The sequence below is a fragment of the Peromyscus eremicus genome, chromosome 15, assembly GCF_949786415.1.
Source record: "Peromyscus eremicus chromosome 15, PerEre_H2_v1, whole genome shotgun sequence".
NCBI lineage: Eukaryota > Metazoa > Chordata > Mammalia > Rodentia > Cricetidae > Peromyscus > Peromyscus eremicus.
This window is the reverse complement of record NC_081431.1, coordinates 18933327-18959176: the sequence shown is the minus strand read 5'-3', so window position 1 is coordinate 18959176 and position 25850 is coordinate 18933327. Positions and strand designations below refer to the sequence as shown.

General features: G+C 41.0%; 1 long non-coding RNA gene across 1 annotated transcript; it reads right to left on the bottom strand.

Annotated features, from left to right (window-relative positions):
- Window positions 1–2834: 2834 nt before the first annotated feature.
- Window positions 2835–25348, bottom strand: LOC131925227 (uncharacterized). Its single transcript, XR_009383189.1, has 3 exons — window positions 25250–25348; window positions 24701–25028; window positions 2835–2927 (listed from the first exon to the last, which is right to left on the bottom strand). It is a non-coding gene; the product is annotated as an uncharacterized LOC131925227 (long non-coding RNA).
- Between the last annotated feature and the right edge of the window lie 502 nt (window positions 25349–25850).

Sequence of the window (25850 nt, the reverse complement as noted above, 5' to 3'; positions counted from 1 at the left end):
AGACTCGAGAGATTCGCCAGCCAGATGTAGAGGAAATCAGACATACAGTACTGAGGAGAGGTAACGAGCCATGTGGCAGAATTTAGATCAATATAAATGGGTTAATTTAAGTTTTAAGAGCTAGTTGGGAACAAGCCTAAGCTAAGGCTAAGCTTTCATAATTAATAAGAAGTCTCCATGTCATTATTCAGGAGCTGGCAGTCCAGAGAAAGACCTGTTACACACACAGTCATACACACACACACACACACACACATACACACACACACACACACACACACACACACACACACACACACAAACAAACACAAACACATACAGAAAGAAACAGACAGATGACAGCCCACTGCTCTCAAGGCTCAGAGACCACTGAAGAAGATGGTTAAATAAAAACACGAAGGTAATATTATGAAAACACCGTAATGAAGCCCATTTTTTGTATACTAACTTAAAAAATAAGTTTACCAAAGAAATGTGGAATAATATTGTTTTCAAGCGTACATACAGCATTAATGAACTTTAGCTGTATGCTAAACTATAAATGAAGTCTCTAGTCTTTTTAAATTGGGGTAATACACTCTGAACTCTCTGACTATAATACTGTCAACTTACAAATGAGGAATAAAAGATAACTTACAATCCTTGCATTTAAAACATATTTTAAAATCACCTAAAGTCAAAGAAGAAATTTGATTGAAATTGGAAGTTAAACCCCAATTTTAGTTTCATATCAAGGCTCTGATCTAGATCAAGCATGAAATACATGGAAATCACAGCTTTATTCACTTAGGAAAAACGAAGAAGAAAAGCTTAAAGCCCAGAGGCAGAGCAACCATCTCAGCCGTGCCAAAGAGTCACCGCGAGAATGTGGAAGGAATCACCAGAATTGGAGCAGATGTTATGAAGTGAAATATAAAAGTACAAAGAAAAATATTGAGAAAATTAATAAACAAATCTCTGGTAAAATGAATACTCTGTGGCAGGGAGGGTGGATAGCGTCTAAAGCCATCTAGGTTAAGTAGGGTCTACAAGCTCAGGAAGAAATAAATGACATGTTCTCTCTCCTTTGTGGAATCTAACTAGTCACAGGTGTGCATACGCAAACAAATGTACATATGGGTATGGGATGACATGAAGAAAAAAAACAGAAAGGCTAAGTATAAAGGGATGAGGAAGGCCGGAAGGACGGTGATGGACATGAGTTATGAATGAAGACATAAAGCTAATTGGTTTCTAGTTCCAAATCTGTCTTGAATTGGTTTTTTGTTTGTTTGTTTGTTTGTTTGTTTGTTTTTTGCTTTGGTCATTGATAAGTGTATAAAATATACTCGATACTGGAGCTGAACAGATGGCTCAGTAGTTAGGAGCACTTTTTGTTCTTGCAGAAGACCCAGGTTCTATTCCCGGCATCCCCATGGTGGCTCACAATCACCTGTAACTCCAGTTCCCGGGGATCTGACCCGCTTCTGAATTCCACAGGCACTAGTTATGCATGTGGTACACAAACACACATGCAAAACATTTGTATGCATAAAATAAATAACTATAACTAAAAATATATTCACTACTGAAAGTACAAACTCAATTTGAAGCTTCGCAGCTTCCATTTTGAGTGCCAAGGCCAACTGTACATAAGTTCATTAAGTTCTGTAGACTTCAGATCTGATCAATTTTGGTGTGTGTTTTTTATTTATTTGCAAGGGTTTTTTTTTCATAGTAAAGTTCATTTTTAAAAAGCCATCCAAGAGTGAAGAGACAAGAATATGAATGACTGAGAAGAACAATAATCAGTATAAATTCCCAGAATAGATAACCTGTCAAAATGAAGGAGACCAAACAGGAAGCTTGTATAAACTTCAGCTGTCACCTAAAATAAATGAAATAAAATGATTTTAAATCTTCCTACAATACAAACTGCCAGGCTCAAAACATTTCACAGAATGCCATGAAGTGGTCTGTAAAGAGGCCATCCCATTATTTCCGTAACTTTCCTTGATAATAATTAACCCACTGCTTCCTTTAGGAGAAAAACAAAACTATCACGACATCTTACGTACTCATCTCTCACACACAGACATCTTTGCAGGGGGAGGGGGATACATCCTTGCACAGCACGCATGTGCAGGTCAGAGCACAGCTTGTGAGAGTCAGTTCTCTCCTGTGACCCTATGGGTCCCAGAGATTGAACTGAGTTCATCAGGCTTGGTGGCAGGTGTCTTTATCTGTGTAGCCATCTTGTTAGTCTGGACTTCAGAACTTTCAAAAGTGGCCTAGGAATTTTGAAGGCTCCAAAAATCAACCAGCTACAAGCAATCTCACTCCTCACTCTAATATGACAGAAGGATTCCAAATTCTTTTAGCACAGGATGGCCGGGGCACGGGTCACAATGGGTGACTATCACATTGAGGGGGAAGGACAAGAAAAGCTGCTGCAGAGTGGAGTGTAGAGTCATTTACATGGGAAATTCACTACGGGTTCAAAATAAATCATGCCGTTTAGCATGACTGCATGTACAGGATAGTTACAGACATGAAGGAGACAGGCATAAAAGTCAGGATATATGCTTCCTGAAGAGGAACAGATGTGTTCAGGAAAAAGAAGGGGCCCTCTGCAGCACGGAGGAGGCTGGCAAATTAGAGGAAGAAGTAGAAATTTCTCTTATCATCTTTGTTTATTATATCCCATATTACTTATAACAGTAGTTAACAACAGTGTGAAACTCTTAGATGTATAGTATGGTAAATTTTCACAGATGTAGATGTATCGATAATATTTTTTTGTAAAAAAAATTACCAAACAGATTTTTAGATTGATCTGCAATTTGGACTTACTTTTTAAAAAAACCTTGTCCATTACAAAAAAATCCATTACCAGTATTTTCTTTGCTTTTGAGGATGTGGTTATTTCAGGAAGAAATCCAACATTTCTGTTAAAATTCACATAAGCACAAGAAAACCTTTTCAACCTAAAATAGTCACTTTTTAAAAACCTGCTTATGAAGTACATGCTTTTGTAAGTGACCATGACTTGTGGTTGATGTGGAATGGAGTGAGAGAAAAGCCCTGTAACAGCCCATTTGAGGGAAAGCACCCAAGTCGCAGACACCAAGAGCTTCTGCAAGACCACTGTGTTTCAGCTTCCCTCTGTAGGAGAACAGTCTCCATTCTTCTCACACCACTGCTCATCAAACACACAAACACTTTTAAATATTTTTCTAGCCCTTTTGGATTCGACATAAACTTAATCCTTTATTTAATATTTTCTGAGGAAGTCAACTAGACTTTACTCCATGTCTTCTGTGCTAGTGAGCTTTCTGCGACAATAGCAAAATACCCAAACCATCAGCTTACGAAGAGGAAACTGTTATCTGGGCTCACAACGTTGGAGGCATCAGCTCATGACTAATTGTCCCATCTCCATGTTTTAGGTCTAAGGAGAGGTATCACGTTGTGGTAGGAGAATAAGATAGTGGATGCTCTTCTTAGCAGCCAGAGAACATAGAGAAATGGAAGAGGAAAAGATCAGGGTCCCATTTGCCCTTCCAAGAGATTATCTTAATGACTAAGGACCTCCACAGGCTCAAATTCTCGGTTTCCAACACCTCTCCCATGATGCCACACTGGAGATCAAGACTTTAACACATGGGGAATGTTCAACATCCAAACAATATCAGTAGCATCCTCCATGCATATTAAACTTGAATCACATGATTATCTTAAGTTTACTAGTTCACTTGAAAACGAAGTCATAATATGAACAATCTGACAGCCAAGGATACTAGAAGCCAGTCATGACAGGACTAGTATGGATGGTTGGGCAGGAACAAGAGGGCATCATAAAATGACAGAGCCAGAAAGAATAACAGTTTCTCTTTTTCCAATGAGATGGCTGTCATTGTCTGTCAGTTACCTCTACTTATGCACAGGCCCATCCAACCCTGGAAATTCTCATCATAGAGAAAAGGATGAGTCTGCTCAAATGCGGAAGCATGCCTATTCTGTCTCCTCATATTGAAATGAAGGCAGTCTACTCAAGGCTTCAAGACCATGTGCTGTTCTCAAAGTTAATTCAGAAAAAAAATATATCACAAAACTACTTAATTTCATAGGAAATGATATATATGTGTATACATACTATATAGTATATACTGGATTATAGTGTTAGTACGTATACTATTCAGTATATACTATATAGTATGTATACTATATAGAAGTATATATGTGTGTATATATATATTAAATATAAATCCTTTTCCTGTGACATTTTGATGTAGTTTTATGTGTTTGAGTTACATAACTTGTAATTATTTTGAATTCACACTCTTTCCTGGTATTTTCTAGGACACACAGAAAAACACGTTTACTGTAATTTCCACTTGATTAATTCATTCTTAATCCTTTGGAAAATCACATTTATTAATGATGTCTGGCAAGGGACAAAACTCTGGTCTTCCATCGCCTCAAGAAGAAAGGCACAGGGCAAGTGAAAAACAAGGAAGCTATGTGGTGGAAAGGAGCACGTGTTGTTTTGAATCCTTGCAATTCATTTCTGCCAATGAAAGAGAAGACAGTGTCACTCCATTCTCTGCCACTGCCATTGGTCTTGTTCTTGTTTTAGCAGATGAATAAACAGGCATGCAGGGACCTTATTAATTATTTGTGACTGCATAGTTGCTAAGTTGGCAACTTAAACCATGAATTCCTGACTCAGACATCACATATTTTTCTTTTTTTCTTTTTCAACACTAAAGTATGGCTCTTTTGCTGTTGTTTTATATCCAAGAATCTGCATCAGACAGCTGAAATGATATTTTGTTTTGCTCTGGTTTCCAAATGGGTTAGGAGCAAGAGGTGGTGAGATTTTATTACTAGCCTTTAGTAATTCTGTAATAGACAGAAGTTTTCCACCCCTAACTAAGTAAGGACCTCTCAAAGCTCCAGTCAGACAAGGATGGTACTTGATAGAAAGGCCCACACTGCCTGGGAGGTTTATCCTGAGAAGCCATGACTAGGTTTGAGATGGAACTTAGTCCCAGATTGGTAGATTTTCCTAAGATAATGAGACCTGCTATTAAAACAGAAGGTTTATTTTATCTGCCTCTTTGGCAGGGAGATCATTAAAACATGAGTCAAAGCAAGGAAAAGACATTAACCTGAGACTACACAATCTCATGCTGGAGGGTTGATCTGTTTAGTGGAACAGCTGGCTTAGATGAAGTTTTCATAGACACTGGGAGGTGCTTGGAAATAATGGGTGGTCTAAAGAATTTGCTCAGAGATTGAACTGTATGGAATTAGACCCAGTGAGAAGAATCAGACTCAGACATATCAGACAGACTCCTTGATTCAAAATCCGAGGACTGCTGAGAAGACCTCCACCCCACCACCATACTGTGGTGTGGAAAAATCCTTCTGTATACTGTGAATATGTATTACTCTCATTGATTAATAAAGAACTGACTGGCCAGTAGCCAGGTAGGAAGTATGTGTGGGAGAGCCAGACTAGGAGAATTCTGGGAAGAAGAAGAGCACAGTCAGAGGAGTGGAAAGCAGTCTCAGAGAAGCAAGATAGACATGCTGTACTGAGAAAAGGTACTGAGGCACATGGCAAAGCTTAGATACTAAATATGGGCTAATTTAAATGTAAGAGATATCTAGTAACAAGCCTGAGCTTTAGGCCGAGCATTTATAATTCATATTAAGTCTCTGAGTCAGTTATTTGGGAAGTGTCTGCCAGTTATTTGGGAGCAGGCTGTTGAGACAGGATAACTCCTCCTACACTACTGCCCTTCCACCTTTCCACCTCTCTACTGCTTTTCTGATACATGAAATAATGCATCTGAGTCTCACATGATTATGCTGGAGTCTGTCTCTTCATAGTCTGCCTATTTTAAAATGGAATTATCTTAGGAGATATTGTTGACTACGTTCCTTATAACAGACATGCATTTGTAATATTTTCTCTGCAGTTGGAGGCATAGCCCTCAGTTCCAGGTCGTGGGGGAGATGATGGGAGGGAATGCCTGCTGGTAGGGTAATGATTTCCCAACTTTCCTGTTTTATTTGAGACATCACCAAATGACAGGTTCTTGGTGGTTGTTGTTATCAGTGGAAGCAGTATCCTAAGAGAGCTATGACTATAGAAGGAACTTCACACTGGAGCAGAGCTGAGAAGAAACACAGTGAACAGCTTTGCAGCAGACCCACCCCCAACCTTGGAGGCAGAACCCGAAGACCTAGAAGGTATCACTGCTTGCAAATGAGAAGTGGTGGTTATGACAGACTTTGAGCTTCTGCTCCAGAGGGTGGTGTGTGCTAGAACATCATCCAGAAAGCCCAGAGGCTCCAAGTCACAAAAGTAAGGTGACAAATTAAATCACCCTTGAATCTCCTTTTGAAAAATTGTGCTTTCCCAATCACAGCCTCTTAGAGAAGCAAAGAACCTCAGAGGTTTCCTGGCCCAGCTGCTTCCACGTCACAAGTGAACTTACCAGCAAAGCATGTTAGACACACACCATTCTCCTGCCTTTCAAGAAAAACCCAGAAGCAAACTTCTCTTCCTCTTGTTTTCAATGTTCAGAGACAAAACAGAAAGGTGGGTGAAGGACCTGGACAGTGTTAAAGGAAAACTACACCAGAAAGATGTCATCTTATCTTCTTTGGCACTGGGAAAACCCACCTAAAATGACTGCTAATGCTAAGTATTATTATTATTCTTAGCCATGGTATGTGCATTGACATGCAGGCCAAAGACTGCACTTCAGAATTTTTATGGGTTATTTCGGCTTAATCTGCTCGCTTATTCAACTTGATTCAAGGTATTGGTAAAGCCTCACTTGTATTCTGTTTAAGAAGCCAGGGTCCTTCACAAAGGCAACAAAAGGATCTGTTTGTTACCTGGTTCTGGGTCCCTAGTCACTGGTCTCAGTTCTTGCTCATCTTTCTGTGTGTGTGTGTGTGTGGAGAGGGGGAATCTCTGCACCTGTCTCTTTATGTCTATACATATATTTGTGAAAATGTACATGCATACCTATACACACATATATACATGAATCTATGGAGAGCTCAGGATCGACAAATAGGAAACATATAATAGGTTTTCCTGTAACTTCCTGTTTAAACACCAAGAGGGATTGAGCTAAGTGCAAAAAGTCACGGTGAAACTGGAAGCAAAATGGAGTCTAACTAAATCATGAAACATTTCACACCAGTCCCACAATATTAACTGGGTGTAACAGGGGAAGGTATAGAAGGTGTATGGCTTCCAAGCTCAGTGACTTCACAGAGCGGAGATTTAATTCTCACTAATCAACATATGTACAGGCAGTTTAACCCAACCCTCTTTTCTCTGTGGCTACAACACATTGAGAAATGTAGCTACTTATCCAAAAGTGCCAACACTGAGTGAGGCATGGCCAGGAGGAGAGACACTCCAGGAAACTTGGCTGATTCCAAAGACATGAGGAAGTAGTCTGGGGTGATGGTTCAGTGGGTAAAGGCGCTGTGTGTGCAAGCCTGGCAACGTTGATCTCAGAACCCATGTTAGTATTTTTTAAAGGTGTATGTGGTGGCACACATCTGTAATGCTGGTCCTCCTACAGCATGATGGGGAGGAAGAAAGGACAGTCCCCCAAAAGCTCATGGGACAGCTAGATAGGAGGATGCAGCACAGCAGCAGAAACAAGAGGGACCCTGCTCCAGCAAAGTGGAAGGAGCAAAATGGCTCCTGAAAGTGAACCTCTGACCCCCACATAGGCATAGTGTTACACCCCTACACACATGTGTGTTCACACACCTCCATACACATGTGCGAACACATATACAGAGAACAAATACACAAAATTTTAAACTCTTTATAAAAACCATGTGCCAAAGAAATCAAAATAACTTTAAAATCAGAAAAACCTCAAAAAAAAAATACAAATAGGTAATCCCATGAGTTGAGAAAATAAGGAACTCGAATAAAAGTTTCTGGTAAAATGAAAAAAAAAATGTCAAGCAGAAATCCTAAAGATGAAAACTGTAACAGAAAAAAAAATGAATAAAAGGCAATGGAATCATCCACCATGGACTTCATCAAGCAGTACATGAAGAGAAAGTGTACACAAGGGAGTTCCAATACGGCTAGCCGCTGAGTTCTCAGCAGAGATGGATTAGGGCCAGAACAGAACAGATGCTGGATTTGAAGTGATGAATTAAGGAAGCCTACTAAAACCCAAACAAAACAGCAAAGCTGCTCTTCAAAATGAAGCAGGGCTGAGGCCATAGCTCAATGGTAGAGCACAAGTCTACCATCCACAAACTCCTTGGGTGGATCCACACCCAGTGTTTCAAGAGGAAGGAAGAGACCGTGGAAAAGGAAAGGGGTGATAGGATTTACCCCCATACAAGCAAAAGATGGAGGATTTTATTGCTACCAGATCTGTTCCACAGTAAATGCTAAAGGAAATACTCAAGCTCAGAGAATGAGATGCTAATGAGTAGCACAATAATGCTCGACATTGTTCATTAATTGTTGAGAAATTTAAAATCAAAATCATAATCATGCTGGGTGCGGTAGTGCACACCTTTAATCCCAGCACTTGGAAGGCAAAAGCAGATGGATCTCTGTGAGTTCAAGTCCAGTCTGGTCTACATAGCAAGTTCTAAGCCAGACAGGTTACATGGTAAGACCCTGTCTAAAAAAACATATGACATTTATATTATCCCCTTCTGTTAGAATGTCTGTTATTAAGAAGAAAAAAGATGCATTGGCAAATGTGTACAGAAAGGGAACCCTTGGTATTTTTGTAAAAATATAAACTAGTGAATGTACTACAGAAAACAAAATAGAGATCCCTCAAGACATTAAAGTTATAGCCACCATACAACCCAGCATTCCCACTACCGGAGATGTAGCTAAGGGAAATGTAATTATCATGTTGACAGAATATATATGCTTCCTTTTTTATTATAACACAACTCACAGGAGCCAAGCTATAAAATAAATTTCAGTGTATATCAACAAGTGAGTGAATTAAAACAAAAAATGTGATATATATGTATGTATGTATATATGTATGTATGTATGTATAATAGGATACTATTTAGCCATTAAAAAGAAACAGGTGAGTGAATTTTAAAAGTAACTGGCATACACAATAGGATACTATTCAGCCATTAAAAAGAGGGGAAATCTGTCATTTGGGATAATGTGAATGAACCCAGAGGACTCTGTGTTAAGTGAAATAAGACAAAGACAGATGCTGCATGATCTCACTCACATATGGAATCTAAAAAAGAGACCCTCAAAGAAATTGTCAGATAGCAGTTTCCAAAGGCTAGGGCAGTTGGTAGTGTGGGGAAAGTGTTCTGGCGACAGGTTAATCAAAGGGGACAAATAATCAGTTAGATAAAAGAATAAATACCAGGAGATCTACCGTAGTACATGATGACTATAATTAATGACATATTGTTTTCTTGACAAGCTGCTAAGAGAATGGAAGCAAAGAATAATCATCCCACAAAAAAAAAAATGAGGACCAGGGATGGCTGAAAACACAGCAGAACATAGTAGAGCAGTTGCCTAGCATAAGCAAGACCCTCTGTTCCATCCTCGGTGCTATGGGTGGGGGGAGGGTAAGCAACATGCTAATTAGCTAGATACAATCATTCCACAATTCTGTGCATTTCAAAGCATCATGCTGCTCATGACAACTACATGCAATTTTGTCTGTTAATTACAGACAATAATAAAACAGAAATACATGCAATGAGATTTGATGTGTGAGCTTCAGTTGCAAATTGCAATGTGTGGAAAGGGCTTGCCACTAAATGTCTGCAGCATCTTGAAGAGTTAACTGAAGAGTGTATGCCCTAGAAAAATTTCAATCATCAGAAAAAAAATTCAAGAAAAGGTATTTCCTATTAGATATGGCAATAAAGCTATCCATAAGCAAAGAGCAGTGGTATTTTTCTTGGCTTCCCTTTCAGCTCCAATTCTTCCTTCCATCTTTTCTTGGCTGAGACAGAAGTTCGAACGAGCCAACCATGGAGTTTTGCTGACCATGGAAGTTACCAGTTGGCAGAGTGGCATATTTCCTGAAAATGATCTTTGCTGGGCCCTGGCCTCACAGATAAAAGAAAACTGAGAACCCTGGTGTTGGGCACAATCCAAACCTACACAATGCAGAGCCTCTTGGCCTTCTGATTATACTAGAGACAGGTTCAAGGTGTTACATCTCAGACCATTCATTATTTCGGCTTCACGGGGATTTTGGCAGGAGAGCACTGGCTCAGACTGAAAAGATTTACTTTGTCTATAAAAATAATTACAGATAAACCAAAGTCTTTACAATTCTTCATTTCTATGTGGGAAGGGTGTGTGTGTGTGTGTGTGTGTGTGTGTGTGTGTGTGTGTGTGTGTGCATGCGCGTGAGCGCGCATACTTGGTGGACAGGGGAGACAGCAAAGCCAGGCACTGCCTCCATTCCTGAGCAAGAACTGTGTAGTCTTTCCTCATTTCTGCATAAATCACTTTACTTGTCTCTTCTCTTGTGACTTTTCACCTAAAATGTCTCATTTGTGGAACCTTTGCCCCAATTTTCCTAATTGCCCATCCTCCAGAATCCTCTGTGTATCTCCCAATAAAGCCATCTCTGAGTCTTTACTGACAATCATACACCTTCCTTAATGCTTCCCAGGACATGGCATGGCCCTACGCCACAGGAGCATTTTCCTTCTGGGATGCGTGGCTTAGTATCTGGCACATCAACAGAAGGTAATTCCAGGAGAGAGAGAAAACATCTATAAGATTTATCACTGAATTCAGATTTCTTTCTACGTACTTTAAACCTTCAGCAGAGGATATAGTCTTAGGCCTTGTGTAGGCTAGACAAGTGCTCTACCACTGAGCTACTTCCCCAGTCACTTTTCTCAAAGTTTTAGTTTGAGACAGGGTCTTGTTAAATTGCCCAGGCTGGCCTTGAACTCACCATACAGTCCAGGCTAGGCTTAACCTTACAATTTTGCCCCAGCCTGCTGAACAGCTGGGACTTCAGATGTACACTACCACACTAGGCTTGAATCCTGACAGCTTGTGCCCTCAAGTCATTTAATATTTGGTAAATACATAAAATCTTGAGTGTGGATCCAGCTCTCAGGGATATGAAGTATTAAATGTAAAACATTTAGTTCATAGACCAGGGTATAGTGAGGGCTTGGAAAACGTTAATTCTTTGCCAGTTGAGTCTTGCAGACAGTACAGGAATCCCATGACATCCTTAATTTTTAAGTAAGGAAATAGACTCAGACATGTTCCTGGTAACAAATGAAAGCCAAACTTCAATGGAAGATTTGGAATGGCGCTTGCTAGGTGAGAGTTCACTTAGCGGCTGGAGGAGCCTGGGCTTCCTGCAGCCGCTACCACGCTGAGAATATTGTTCCTGAGTCCATTCTTGTCTGGTCAGAAGCAGATAGGAAGGCAACATGGTTTCTTCATTGGGTGGCAAAGGCTGCATCTCAGGGGACATCCAATCTCCTCGTCTTCAAGATAAAGCAACAGCTGGGACAGCAGTGGCTGAGATGGGGGAGTCTGTTTTGTTTGGGTTCCCATGCATCAGTGAAACCATTTCATCAAGTTCTAATCAATGAGATCCAACTGACAGCAATACAGGACTGCTTAAAGATGGCAGACACACCACCAGCTATGCTGGCTCATGCCTGTAATCCCAGCAATGAGCTTGAGGCTAGCCTGAGCTACATAGTAAGTTCTAGGCCAGCCTGGGCTACAGAATAAGACCCTGTCTCATAACAAAATAAAATACCATAAACAAGAAGAAAGCTGACTCACATGGAAGGTACAGCCTTTTGTCACAGAAGGACAGTTTGCTGATTGGTGTCCCAGCAGCCATTTGGGAAAACGAAGAGAGGGTAAGGTTGGAAAATGTGCAGAAGATGATGGAACAGCATTATAGGTCACCCCCAGATGATGGTGGAACCAGCATTCTAGCCTGAGCAGGAAATCTCAGGATTTCTTTTGTATAAAGGATAAGCATTCTTCCAACTTATTTAAGCTCCTGTGATTTTTTATTGCAGCCAAATATAACCCTTACTGATACAGCCATTTACTAAACAATGGAAAAAGTGGTGGTGGGGCTGTTTGTTACTGATTCATCCACCAAGTGGGAACCTGTGATAAACCTGTACTTCCCCAGCCGCATTCTGAAGCAAGCCTTTGAGATTCTGAATTGTAAATAGCCCAACAGGTCCATGTGACTGCATCTGTGTGAAGTGTGCCCTTTAGGAACTCATCCGAGTGAGATTTATGAGATAAATCTGGGGTCATGTTGTTCTGCACCAAGCCTTTAATCATCAGCATTTTGAGAGAAGATTCTATGCCAAAGAGGAAGAGAGCGGATTTCAAAGTAGTGTCTTCATTTGTAAGCAGTGGAATACGAAATGTTAAGCAAGACATTGCCTCACTTATAAATGCTTCACCCTTTTGCTTTGTAAACATAAAAATCAAGGGGTGTTTGTTGTAAGGGGCCTAATATTATCCCTTTGCTTTGCTTTGCACACTAATCTGCAGAGAAGGATACGCAGCTAATTTAACTGACTGAGAGCCCAAGTCATTAAGGTGGTCTTTCCCCTATTATGTGGGGTCACAAAGCATTAGAGACCATGTGAGCCATTAGCCTCCGGCATCCTCTGAGTATGTTGATGGGAAAATTAAGCCAGGTCTGCCTCAATGGAGCAGGTCAAGTAGCTACCTCCTCCTTTCTCTGATTTGGAGTTTCTTTTTAAAATGAGAGCATATTAACAAACTTGGAACTTTCCCTTAAGTTTTGGGTAAGATGGTCCAAATGCTTATGCACACACATAAATACACACACACACACACACACACACACACACACACACACACACACACAGTTGATTATGTGTAATAGCTTCCTCTACTACAGTACCAACTTTGGGGGAAAACCCCAAAGTTACCACTTAGAGCAAGGTAAACAGTACTCACTGAGGCTACTCACTTAAACATCATCCCTCACTTAAACATCATCCCTTCACCCAGAGTTTACCACAAGTACTAGAAATCCAGGGTCTGGTACAGTGCCTCTATTTTCCTGGCCTTCTGTGCCCTGAGTGTAACTGATGCAGCAGTTATGGCTATGGCTAAGGTAGGACAGGTAGAGTAAGGGTAGGGCAAAGCCACAATTAGAAGCTAGCCTCACTTTGGGCATTTCATCTTCTCTTACTGTCGTGAAACATTCTCAAATGCTGACATTCCTCATATTATGTTCAGTTCACCTGACTGCGTGATATTCAGTCATTTGAATGAGTCAGTCTAAAAAGGGATAGATTACAACAGAGTCATCAACATTACGTGTTTTCTTCTAGCCCACTCTGACCAGTCCCTTCCTCAAAATGCAGGGGTGATCAGGAATACGCAGCATGTTTCACCTCTCACATTCAAGCCTTTCTTCCTCACCCCACACGTCTCTCCTTCCCACCACTGTTTCTCTCTACTCTTAGCTCTCTCGGTCCATGTTCCAGGCCTAGCAGGGCATGCATGCCAGATAGAGTCCTCTAAGCTTGCTCCGCATTTACTAGACTGTAAGCACGTCCTGGCTTCAGGACACACTACTGTGCAGGTTCTCCCCACTTCCCGGCCCATTCTCCCAATGAAGCAGCTAAGCCTTGCCTATCATGTCGTCACCACCCAGCACAATAACTCAGAACCACTGAAGCCGAAGGGGACATGGTGCCAGGGAGCAGATGGTTATCGGGGGCCCTCCTTCGTATCCTTCCTCATGCAGAAGCTGCTATATCTCAAATTGTGTGTTTGAGGTGGGTCATGAAAAATTCAGCAATAGTAAAAGTTTTCAGAACACATAATGGCAAAAAATTAATGCATCTAGAGTATCTCTGGCAGCTCTCAGCTATGTTGCACCGAGTGACATCACTGCAGTCTTGGTTCTGAACCCACAGCATGCACACTTGCCATTGAGAATGTCATCAAGCCAGACAATGCCTATGCACACTTCTGGAAACAGCCAGGCTCAGGCTCAAGACAATGTGTTCTGAGAATTGCAAGGCTTTTGCTGCACATACAAAACTTGCTGCCTTTATAGAAACATGCTAGCTTAATTGCAGAGAACAAAGCCTGTTGATGCTCCTCCATTACCATTTCTCAGCTTGTTAATAGCAAGGTGGTATATGCCCACCTTGTGCCATGTCAGAATTAAAAATTGTTGTTTGAGCATGGTGGTGGTGACGCATGCCTTTAATCCTAGCACTCGGGAGGCAGAGCCAGGCAGATCTCTGTGAGTTCAAGGCCAGCCAGGTCTACAGAGCAAGATCCAGGACAGGTACCAAAGCTACACAGAGAAACCCTGTCTCAAAAAACAAAAAAATGTTGTTTGAGTGTTTGACTTGAATTTCACTTTAAAAAAATCATTAAATGAATTTTGCTTTGGAATTAGCATATAATTTCTAATAATTTCTGAAATGTCCCTAAACATACTTCTGCTAATTTATACTACATACTTGTGTGCATTATGGTGTGATTATAAAATTAAAACACCAATCAGTTCAGAAAAAACATTACTGATCCACTATACCTTAATGTATCAAATATTAAACCAGAGTTATTTCTTTGTGTAAAAATAAACAACTGTATTCACCTCATTAGAAAATGAACTTCCTTCCATCATTATTAAGTGGTAAAACTATATGTACATCAAATAATTCTTTTACAGCAAAATTCTTTCTGATTCATTATCAATAAATATTTTACTTGCGTACCTGTTTCATACACCTAGATACCTAGATTCACATAAAAGTTTCTCAGGCAAAAAGGATCATGAGTTTAAGACACTCTGATGTACAGCATGGATCACCAATTGTCCATTTGTGTAGAGCTAGGATTCCTGGCACTGTGTGTCATCCAGTCTTAGACCAACTACTTACCTGTAGTGTGTGGCATGAGTATCACAGAGCTGACCCTATACTTTGGGTCCAAATTGTCTTTCAAAAGAACCCATGATTAGAGCATGGCTCTAGCATGGTGTTATTGGGTGTGGTAGAACCTTTAAGACATGGGGACTGGTAGATACTCTTTAGGTAGTTGAGAGCATCCCCTAGGATCATAAGTGGAAACACCATCCTCTTTCTCTTTGCTTTCCAGCTATGACTCAGGATGTTTTGTCTATCATGTGCCAGTTTCAAACCAATGAGGACAACCAATCATGGACTGAAACTTCTGATACTATAATGTAAAACAAACCTCCAAAACCATAACCAAAGTGAACCTCTGAAATGGTGAACCAAAATAGACTTTTCCTTTATGTGCTCAGTTCTTTATCATAATAACTGAAACCTGACTTATATGGGTGAATTGTAAGTTTATGACCATGGTTATTACCCTAATAACATTTTATTGTGGGCTCTAAAACCTAGATTTTTTTTTTTTTTTTTTTTTTTTTTGGTTTTTCGAGACAGGGTCTCTCTGTGTAGCTTTGCGCCTTTCCTGGAACTCACTTGGTAGCCCAGGCTGGCCTCGAACTCACAGAGATCCGCCTGGCTCTGCCTCCCAAGTGCTGGGATTAAAGGCGTGCGCCACCACCGCCCGGCAAAACCTAGATTTTAACAAGATCTTTGCATGTCACAAAATATTCTGATTTTTACCATGTTTTGTTTAAAGCTCTTTCAACATCTAGGGAAATTATTCTTAGCTTGCAGATTATGAGTAAATAGGGCTGGATGTGACCCATGCACTACAGCCTGCTAACCCTGACAGACATACATGAATACATTTTTCCCTGTCTGCCTGTGAAACACACTTGGAGGCAGTTGCCTAGTCATTACTACCTTTAATTTATACTCTATCATCAAACAATTCCACAGCCTCAGAAGCTAGCTCAAGTTAATTTTGGAGCAGAGGGGGATACACAGAAAATAATTCAGTAATCATTTTATTTGGTGAAGAATGGCTGCTACACATCAAATTTCCCTCACATAAATTTCTACACAGATACTCATCTTGAGGATTCCTAACCACAAAATTGAGGCACACATCAATCATGGCACACCACTGGCTTGCTTCCTTAAGTACTAATAATCCCAGTCACATCCCTTATTTTTCTCTGCAGTATTACTTTATTTGATTTTTGGCATGTCAAAATCTTTATGGGTTCCAATATATCTCCTTATTTATATCTTCTTTGTAGTAATAAAGTCTTGCTTAGGCGGTGCTCAGAGCTCCTCAGGAAAACGTCCAGGAGGAAGTGAGCAGATCATTGACATTCATTAGAAATACCTCACAAGGCCTTCAAATAGCCAATGCATAATACCACCAAGGGCATCGATTCTCTCATGAAGTAGAATAAATATAGCTGAAAACTTTAATGGCTCTTTTTGGATCCTTTGTAAACCATAAATTAGGGACAAAAATCATTTATATGGCAGTTTGCTCTTCCCATAGGGGATACTATACACATGAAGAGGAGACAAACATAAAAAAAAGTGAACAGTGACCCTTCTGTAGAGGTCCACATCCAAGTTAAGTGACTCAATTCTATGTGTCAGCCTCACAGAAAGCATTACTCAAGTTAATGTCCCAGAAAGATTACAAGTTAGACCATTTCCCAAGCATTTTAAGACCATAGTGAAATTGCTGATGTTAAATCTATGGCTGGTGAGTGTCCAGGGAAGAGGGATTGCCTGTATTAAGTTATAGCACCGTGGCTGTGGGGTCAGATAAGTGATCCTAAGAGTTGTCTTTATGTGGATGGGGTACCAGGTAAGTTGCCTTCTTCTAAATGGACATTTAAAGTTATGACCCAGGAGCCAGAGGCAAAGGCTTAGGCTAAGAGTTTCCCAGATATGACTAAGAGAGCAAACACTCTTCTTACACAGCTTCCCCAGGGAGTCCAATCCTTATATCAGAGGAATTAAAGCGACAGGACAGGGTGCCCATAAGAGCCAGTCCAACCCTAGGATTTAATGACTGATATGTGGCTATAGCTGAGAATTATGATAAAGTGAATGAAACTAATTCTGGAGAAGCTTGAGATAACTAATTTTCTAACCCATCTCCTGGCCTTGATGTAGAGTAGAAGTATGAAGAAAAATAAGAAAACAGTGGGTCCCTGGAGAAACTAAACCAGGCACCACTTGTGAACTCAGCTACCAGCTTCCACCGGCTTGCTTTTTATTCACAGGGAGATGTAGTGTCAAAGGGCTATCACCAGCATCCCCTCGTGAGATTTAGGGAATGAAGGGGGCTGAGTGGGGGCTGGGGTCCTGTTTTTCCTGCTTTTATTTTTCTTTCTCAGCACAGCTCACTGAACTTTTTTGAAATCCCACCACTGACCGAAAGTAGTGATTCTCTCCCCACCTCAAAAGAGCCCTCATGGCTCTCCCTCAACAATGAAGATGATCTGCAAGCCCAGCAGACAAGGCAGGTGCTTAATGCAACAGACCACGTGGTAATGGAAGCCTCTGAGGATAAAGTACAGGATGCTCTGGTGGCAGAGCAGCCCTCCCCTGTCCTGCCTTTGTCTCGTTCCTCGGCACCACTGGATTTTGTTCCCCAAACCACTCAGCTCTTATTCTGTTTCTTGACATTACTCTCAAGCCCTTCCCACCCACCCTGCTTTTATTTCTAGTCAATGGCTAGTTTCCATTTTTTTGCCATGAGAGAAATTCACAACAGCTCTAGAAAAATAATTTACTTACATGGGTAGATGAGAGGCAAGAAACTATATTCATAGAACCCCAAGCACTTCCTAAAAGTCTATGGTCATTCTTCATTGGAGAAGACAAGGGGTAGAGTGGCATGTGCCTGTAGTCCCAGCTACTCGGGGAGCTCGGGCTTAGAGAGGAGGAATAATTGATCCCAGGATTGGAGACCATCTTAGTAATCTTACAATAGAAGGGGTTTTCTTCAAGTATACAAATATATCACCATGTAATAGCAGAGCATTAGAAGTGATTTCAAAGGGTACTTCTGTGGCAGCTGCATCCTAGCAGCCCTACTATCTAACATCCTGTGGGCCCTGGCCATCCCTCTAAGCCAAGTCCCCAGGACAAGGCAAAACCAAAATTATTTGCAACTGTAACAATGACTTACAGTTTTGTAAGTCATTTAATAAATAAATGATCTTTAAATTTTAACACTCAAATAGAGGTAGAGATGATCTACTATGATAGATGATGGAGATTATAATATGATCTTGCCAAAAGAGAAAAAGTGTGGAGTAATTTTCTGGCTTACAAATATAGTTAGGGTTCTTTTGAGAAGAAAAATATGTAAAACTTTAATGAAGGTTAAGTTTCTTTTTATTTCTGGCCTGGAGTCAGAAAGTGTGCAATGGAGAAAAGCTGGTGAAAATCCTGATTTCACTTATGGTCAGGCAAAGGGAACAATAAATGAATAAAGATAAAATTATGTAGTGTGTTGTACCTATTGTTCCATTTGGAATTTTGGAAGAAATTCAATTTATAAGTGACCTCCATTCCATAATGAGATCAAAGCATATTAAATAAACATATATCAAATAAAATTTTAGATACAGGCAGAGAGAAGCATTTTTAAGATTAGATTACATGAAAACATAAAAATGATACATATTAATGGGGTGCCCCATAAACTTTTGAGGTAAGTATATACTGTATAGTGTTTAAATCATATGAAAGCACAAACAACCCAAAATAGCCAAAGCAATCTTGCAAAAAAGAAAAATCAGAGAGGTTGTGCTACCTGACTTCAAAGGCAGAGTGATTAAATAGCGTGGCATTGGCACAAAGAGGTACACAGACCAGTGAAAGAGAACTGAGTACCCCAAAATAACCTCACTCATCAGCAATCAACTGATTTTCGATGGAAGTACTAAGGGCACATTGGAGAAAGGTCAGTCTCATCAAGAAATGGCTGAGAAAAGGGGGAAGCCACATGCAGAAAAAGGAAATTAGATTTCTACTTCCCATCAACCTCAGAGTGAAGCGTTGATATTTAGCCTTCAGAGGCCACCATCTTACCAGGTGAGGCACGAGGATGAGACTGAAGAACTATTATCTAGATGCAGAGGCTGGGAAAGACCACCAAGCCAGGATACCTGACAGAGAACGAAGCCACGGTTCAAAATTATAGCCAGCAAGAACTGAGAGAAGTTCATGCCAATAGGATGAAGCCCATGGACAGTGCTTAATGTTCATTCCTCTTAGTCAGGAACACATGGAAAATGTGCAGTCTGTCAAGGAAAGGAGTATGAACCCAACTAAAAATGCAGACAGGTTGGGTACAGACAAGGTCTAGAGGATGCCTAGATTGTGACAGCCCCATAAAGGGAGGGATTGAAGACATAGACTCTATTTGTCTGTATTTGAAATGCACACTCAGATCTGAGTTGTTTACCTCTCCATGAGTCAGTCAGTCTCAGGAGAGGGTATTCTATTCAGCCTCTAGATGTCAAAGTAATACAGAAAAGAATAGGCATGGCCGATATATACGGCATTTCATCTCATTGGGATATTTATTGGTCAATAAATTAGGAATCAACCATCGCCCACTTTGCTTTGCTATGAAAATCCCAACTTCTGCAAGCAAAGGAGAAACATTAAAAAGAAAAAGCATCTAATCTACTGCCAGCCTAACTGAGGTGGAGAGCCAGAGTTCCAAGCTGCACTCACATCCAGTGGAAGCTCAGCTAACGAGTGTCCCTGAAGGATTTCAATGTGAACTGCATTTCAGTGATATGTTTAAACACTTGGTCCCCAGCTAATGGCGCTGCCTTGAGTGACTGTGGGAGCTTTCAGACATGGAGCCCAACTGCTTGAGTAAAGGCCATAGAAACAGGGATAAGGTGTTACAGTTCAGTCCCTGTGCCACACCAACCTCTCTGCTTCCCGATCTGCTGCTTTCACACTCAAAGCTCCTGTCATTGTGGGTGAGCCCCAGCCATTATGGCTTCCCAGACATGGAACCATAAGCCAAAACAATCCTTCCTCCGTGAAGCTGTTTTTCATGTCTGTCATTTGACTCAGTGACGAGATGAGCTTCGTTCGTCTGGTTTGGCTTTCCAGTTTTAGACATGGTCCCCAGGATCGCACTTTGAAGCTGGAGGTACTATTCTGTTCTTAAAGCACTTAAGTGGAAATGACATCATTAGCCAGAAAAACAGGCGGCCGCCACACAAAGGGATACAAAAGCTTTAGGTTGGCTCCCCAGCCCCATATTAGTCTTTGCGATTCTCTAAAGCTCCATTCACAATTCTGCCTTTGTTTTGGTAACGACACAGTACCAATCAGAAGTTGAGGCTAATGCACTCAGTGTAAGGATGAATTAGTTTAATAGAAAAACTAACGCAAGCAGCTATGGACTGGGGTCTGAAGAGATACGTCAAGGCAGGCAGGTGCGTAGGCAACTCAGCCATGTCGCTGATGACTGACTTGAGCTGTATCTAAAGTCAGGGCCATAATTCAGTTGAACCACACTGTTGGCAGGGTTCAGGGCACACTGCCCCAAATATGACATCTTGTCATCTGAGAAAACAGCAGAAGCAAGATGGTGTCTCTGACCTCTCTCCCTTCTCGCTTTAAAAACCCTCATGTGACAGGTGTCATGTCCTGTGCCCATAAAAAGGGCAGGAAAACACAGAGACCCTGAGAGGAATCTGTGCATGCAGGCCTTGCATTTTCCTCTCTCCAGTTAATTGCTGTTGAAGCATACCCCCTTCTGCCCATGTTCCATCAAGCACAAGCATAAAACACAGTTCCCCACATTTCTCTGGGTCTCCATTTCTGGAACTGCCTCGACATCACATCAAACCTACATTCACATAATTGTGTGCTTTCCTCCTGCCTCTGTGTTCTGTTGGTTTTATGTTCAGGCCCACCAGCACCCTGGAGATGGTTGGAGGTTTCCTCTACTGTACCTGTTGTCGAGAAGAACGACAAAGCTGAGGTGGACATTGTGGGATGAGATATGCAAAGTAGGGAAATAATTAAAATACAATGAAAAACAGTTGATACATGAGATGAAAGTGAAAAGGACGATGGGCCATTTCAATCTTACAGTCGAATAGCAATAAATCCTCATGCAAAAAATTATTAAGAAAACTCAGAGAAATAAGGAAGTATGCCCCTCCTCTGCTTTTTCCTCTCTTCCTTTGTCTTTTCTCTAAGTCAGCAACTTGGCTTTTGGGAAATTCAACTTAAATATTTTCTTATTCTCACATAGTTCTTAAAATGCTATCTAACCTTTTTCATAACATAGCTTATAGTGGTAGTGGTGGTAGTATGTTTGCATGTGTATGTGTCTGTCTGTGTGTGTGTGTGCATGATGTGTGTCTGTCTATATGTGTATAGACACATGTGTATGTGTCTGTGGGCATACGTGTGTATGTGTGTGCATGTGTGTATTTATGGACATATTCATGTTCCTTTTCTTTTAGTAGAGGTTATTTTGCACAGAAGAGGCATCATGAAATAAACAAACAATATATCCTATTTCCTGCAAGCCACGATATTTTTTTCCCAATTTCTCTTGCTTCCTTTATGATGTTCTTGGCTGTGGGTCTCTCATGTGCTTTTCCAATTATCTTCTCATCTCAAATATGCTGTGAAAGGATGCCCAGTACAAGTTGATTTGGGGTTGGGACACATCCTCTTCTGCTTTCGCCAGCCTGAAAGATGGATTCCTTTTCCCTCGAGATGACCTCAGGCTCTGCTGCGGCTGACAAGTGAACCACACGCTCCCACTGCAAGCCACTCGGCAGCCCACTTGGATTCCAGCTCCCTGGAATCATCCCTCTGCCTCAGTCCTGCCAACACCTAACAGAGCCTGAGAGGTAAACCGATCCTTGTGTCCTCCAGGAAGGACATGTAAGTTCCCCAAGTCTCCATTTCCTCATCTACAAGGTAAGGTCACTGAGGCTGCTAGGTCATTCACAGAGTTTGGTCAAATTCCATGAAGTTCAGTGACTCATCATTTCTCTAGTAGATAATATGAACTAAGTAAACAGCTGTAATGGCTGATGCCACCATTCTTGTTATTACTAATGTTTGGTCAATATTTCAGTCTTGGAAGGGAGAAAGATTTCCTAACAGGAGACCAAAGGCAGAAACTATAAAAATCAAGATATATATATATATATATTTAATTATAAAAAATTAAAATTTTCTCTGAAGCAAACAGCGCCAAGAAACATTAATATGCAAATAGAGAAAAATCTTCTGGCATATACAAAGCGTCAACTGGCAAAGCATATGAACAGGAAATTTACCACAGCCTGATGAAAGGACCAAAATCTGATTTAAAAAAATCAAGTTTATCCCCATGAGAACTCTAAATACAAATAAAAATGGTGGTAAGTTTTCCACATCAATTTAGCCAACATTAAAAAAACGGAACTGAGGATCAATCAGCCTGCTCTTAAAGACTACATTTATGCTTTTGACAATCACTTCTAAGCGTAGTTTTCTTGTTTTTGAGTTTTGCTAGCTCTCCACTGTGACTGGTTCCCAGGGGCAATCCTTTAGCATCTACATTGACATGCATTCTTCAACATCTGGCTAATGGGTGTCACCACTCAGAGTGCTTGAGAACAATCATTCAACAAGAAAACCAGAGATCTCTGGTTTATATTTGAAAAAATTTGATAGATTTTTTTTTCAAATCCAACAGTAATTAAAAAAAATAAAACCAAACCAAACCAAACATGCCCACAATCTTGCCAATAGTGAATTGTGACTATAAAAGCATTTTTTCTATATTATTGATACTATATTTAAATTTTTTTATTTAGGCTTGTTAGAGGAAAGTTTTATCTCTACTGAAATATAAACTTTGCCTACAAAGATGTGATCAGTGAAGACAGATTAGAAACGCAAGAAAGAAATGTTTTGTGCATGGGCAATTCTGAGTCGTGTATGTTGACTGAATGCTAGGGTACTAGTCCAGGAAAATAAGGAGGGGAAATCCACAGGGCACTGCTTGGGCAAAGCATGCCATCATTTTTTTTTTTTTTTGATGAACCTGACTTATTCTTCTACCCATATTTGGAGGACTGTGGTGACTGGCAACTGGTTCCACAAAAAAAAGAGCAAAGGACTGAGAGTCTTTGAGAATCACACTACGAAATCACAGAGAAAGAAGGAGCCAGCAGACCATCAAGGGGGCAGGGCCTATGTGTGGGCAGGTGGGGAATGGGTTGGCTTGGCCTGCCACCTTGGCACTGAGCCCTGAGGACCCGGAAGTGAATGACACTGGTCTACTAGACACCGTAACACATTTAGCTATTGCAGGCAGTTTCCCTAAATAAGGAAGAGAAAATCATCCTGGATTTCAGCTGAGCCTAATCTTTGTCCCTAAAGGCCACGGAAAGCATGACAGTTTGTTATTGACATGAGGCACTGAAGACAACCCAGGACTTTCAAACTCAGATACAAATGCTGTTTGCTGCCCAGCCACCCGAAGATGGGATGCAGTCCAAGCTTGAGCTGAATGGGAGGGAAAGCTGGCCACACACGATTTGTCTTAGACAACTGTCTGATCTGGTTATTTTCCACAGCCCAAAGAATAGAGCCAAGCCTCCTCCAGACCACCATAGCCAAAAAATTAACACACGCATCACTAAGACGGCAGCTCTGTCTCCTCTCCAGGTTAGCTGAGGATGCTCATTAACCCATATCGTCAGGTGTACAGTGAACAGAGAGGGAGAGTGATTTCCCAAGACCTTTATATTTCCAAGTAATCACATTACCATAGGAACACTGCAGAACTAGTGCCTAGAGTCCCATGTTTTCTTCAGCCAACTTCTTCTAATTGCTACGTGGTAAAAAGCTACGGCCTAATTAGAGTTGCCAGATAAAATAGGAGATACTCAGTTAAATTTGAATTTCACACAACAAATAATTTGAGTATAAATATGGCTTAAAATTACTTGCTGCTTCTCTGAAGTTTAAGCAAGAAGATACTTTGTATTTTCATTTGCTGAATTTGTCAAGCATAATTATTGTGTCAAAACCAAGAGGCTTTTGTATTGGTAGCAGATAAGGAGAGGACAATAAAACTACACAACATTCTTCATTTCCCACCACTCATACATGCATCCATTTTTATACGTATGCACAGTTGGGTGTTATTAATTTCAAGAATAAAAACCAAAAGTAGGGGCTGGGGGGAGAGTATAGTCAGTAAACTGTCTATCCAACAAGCGAGAGGACTTTAGTTCATCTCCCAGAACCCACATAAAAGTGGCATATGCTTTTAATCACAGTGCTGTGGAAGTGGAAACAGAATGATCCCCTGGGGCTCTGGCCAGCCTAGGCTCATTATCAAGTTCCAGTCCAAGTGAGAGACCTTGTTCCCCCTAAAGAAGGTGGACAGCATCTGGAGAATGGCACCCAAAGTTGAGCTATGGCCTATAAACACTTATCATACATGCATGTGCACACACATAAACCTACATGAACACCTGCACGTGTGCGCCCACACATGCATGCGTGCGCTCATGCACACACACACACACATGAACACACACACACACACACACAAATACTCTACATACAGGGAGATAGATAGATAGATAGATAGATAGATAGATAGATAGATAGATAGATAGATAGACAGATAGATGGAGAGAGAAAGGGAAGAAGGGAGGGAGGGAGGGAGAGGCAAAATTATCTGGGGACATTCAAAGTCTAATCGTACCTAATAGCAGCCTGCTTTGTCCAGCAAGTGTGGTCTCATGATGCCAAATGAACACTGAGAGGTACCACACTGGTGGAAACCAACAGGTTTGGAGCTTGAGTCACCTAGAGAACTCAGCTTCTGCCTGACTGGTGAAGGTCTTTTGCTTGAATTGTCTGTATTTTTCTTGTCCCTAGGCTGTGATTTCCTGTGTCAATAGGCACCTTCATGCTTTATTACAAGAGGAAAAGTTGAATTCTCTCTCTGGATCCATAATTTATATTCTGCACCCTGTGATTCTCAATTCGATATTCAATCTCTTGGATGATTATCTTCGTGAAGAATGTTGCTAAAAATAAGAAAAGAAAGCAATGAATGTGCAGAAAACAAATCCCGCTCCACCTGTTTGAGCCAGGCTGATACCACAGCTCTCAATGAAGACCACTGGGCTAAGGCTGGCAGAGACACTAGAGTGGCAGCAGCCAGAAGCTCCAGGAGGAAAGGGAACTACCCACTCCCGTCAGAGGTAACCCATCCCCTGGCATGATCCACCTGGCCATGACAACCCACCTCGGCTCTCGGAGATAATGGTTCAAGTACAAGTGGTGCTGCTTGCTCCTGATTTAAAAAAGAGAATGTCATGAAGCATGTGGTCTACCCAAAGGGCATTGTGAGACACAAGGAAAAGATATATGAAAGAATTGATTCACATGCGCCACCAGCACCCTGACACTCCCTCCAGTGGAGCACATAATCCCAGATGGCTGCAAGCCAGTGATGAACTTTCTAGTATAACAAGAAAAGCAAGCCAAATTAGAATTCTGATTTGTTTGTTTGTTTGTTTGTTTTAAGACAGGGTTTCTCTGTGTAGCTTTGGTGCCTGTCCTGGATCTCGCTCCATAGACCAGGCTGGCCTCGAATTCACAGAGATCTGCCTGGCTCTGCCTCCCGAGTGCTGGGATTAAAGGCGTGCACTACCGCTGCCCGGCCTAGAATTCTGATTTTTGTAGTCAAATATTTGAATTAAATGAATAGCCTTTACTATAAATCAGATACTTGGGGGGTGAAATAAGACATCATTCTTATTATTGAATGGTTATAATAAAAGGGTTTTTTATACTTTGCTGTGTGTGTGTAGGTGTGGGGGTGTGGGGGTGTGTCTGTCTGTGTC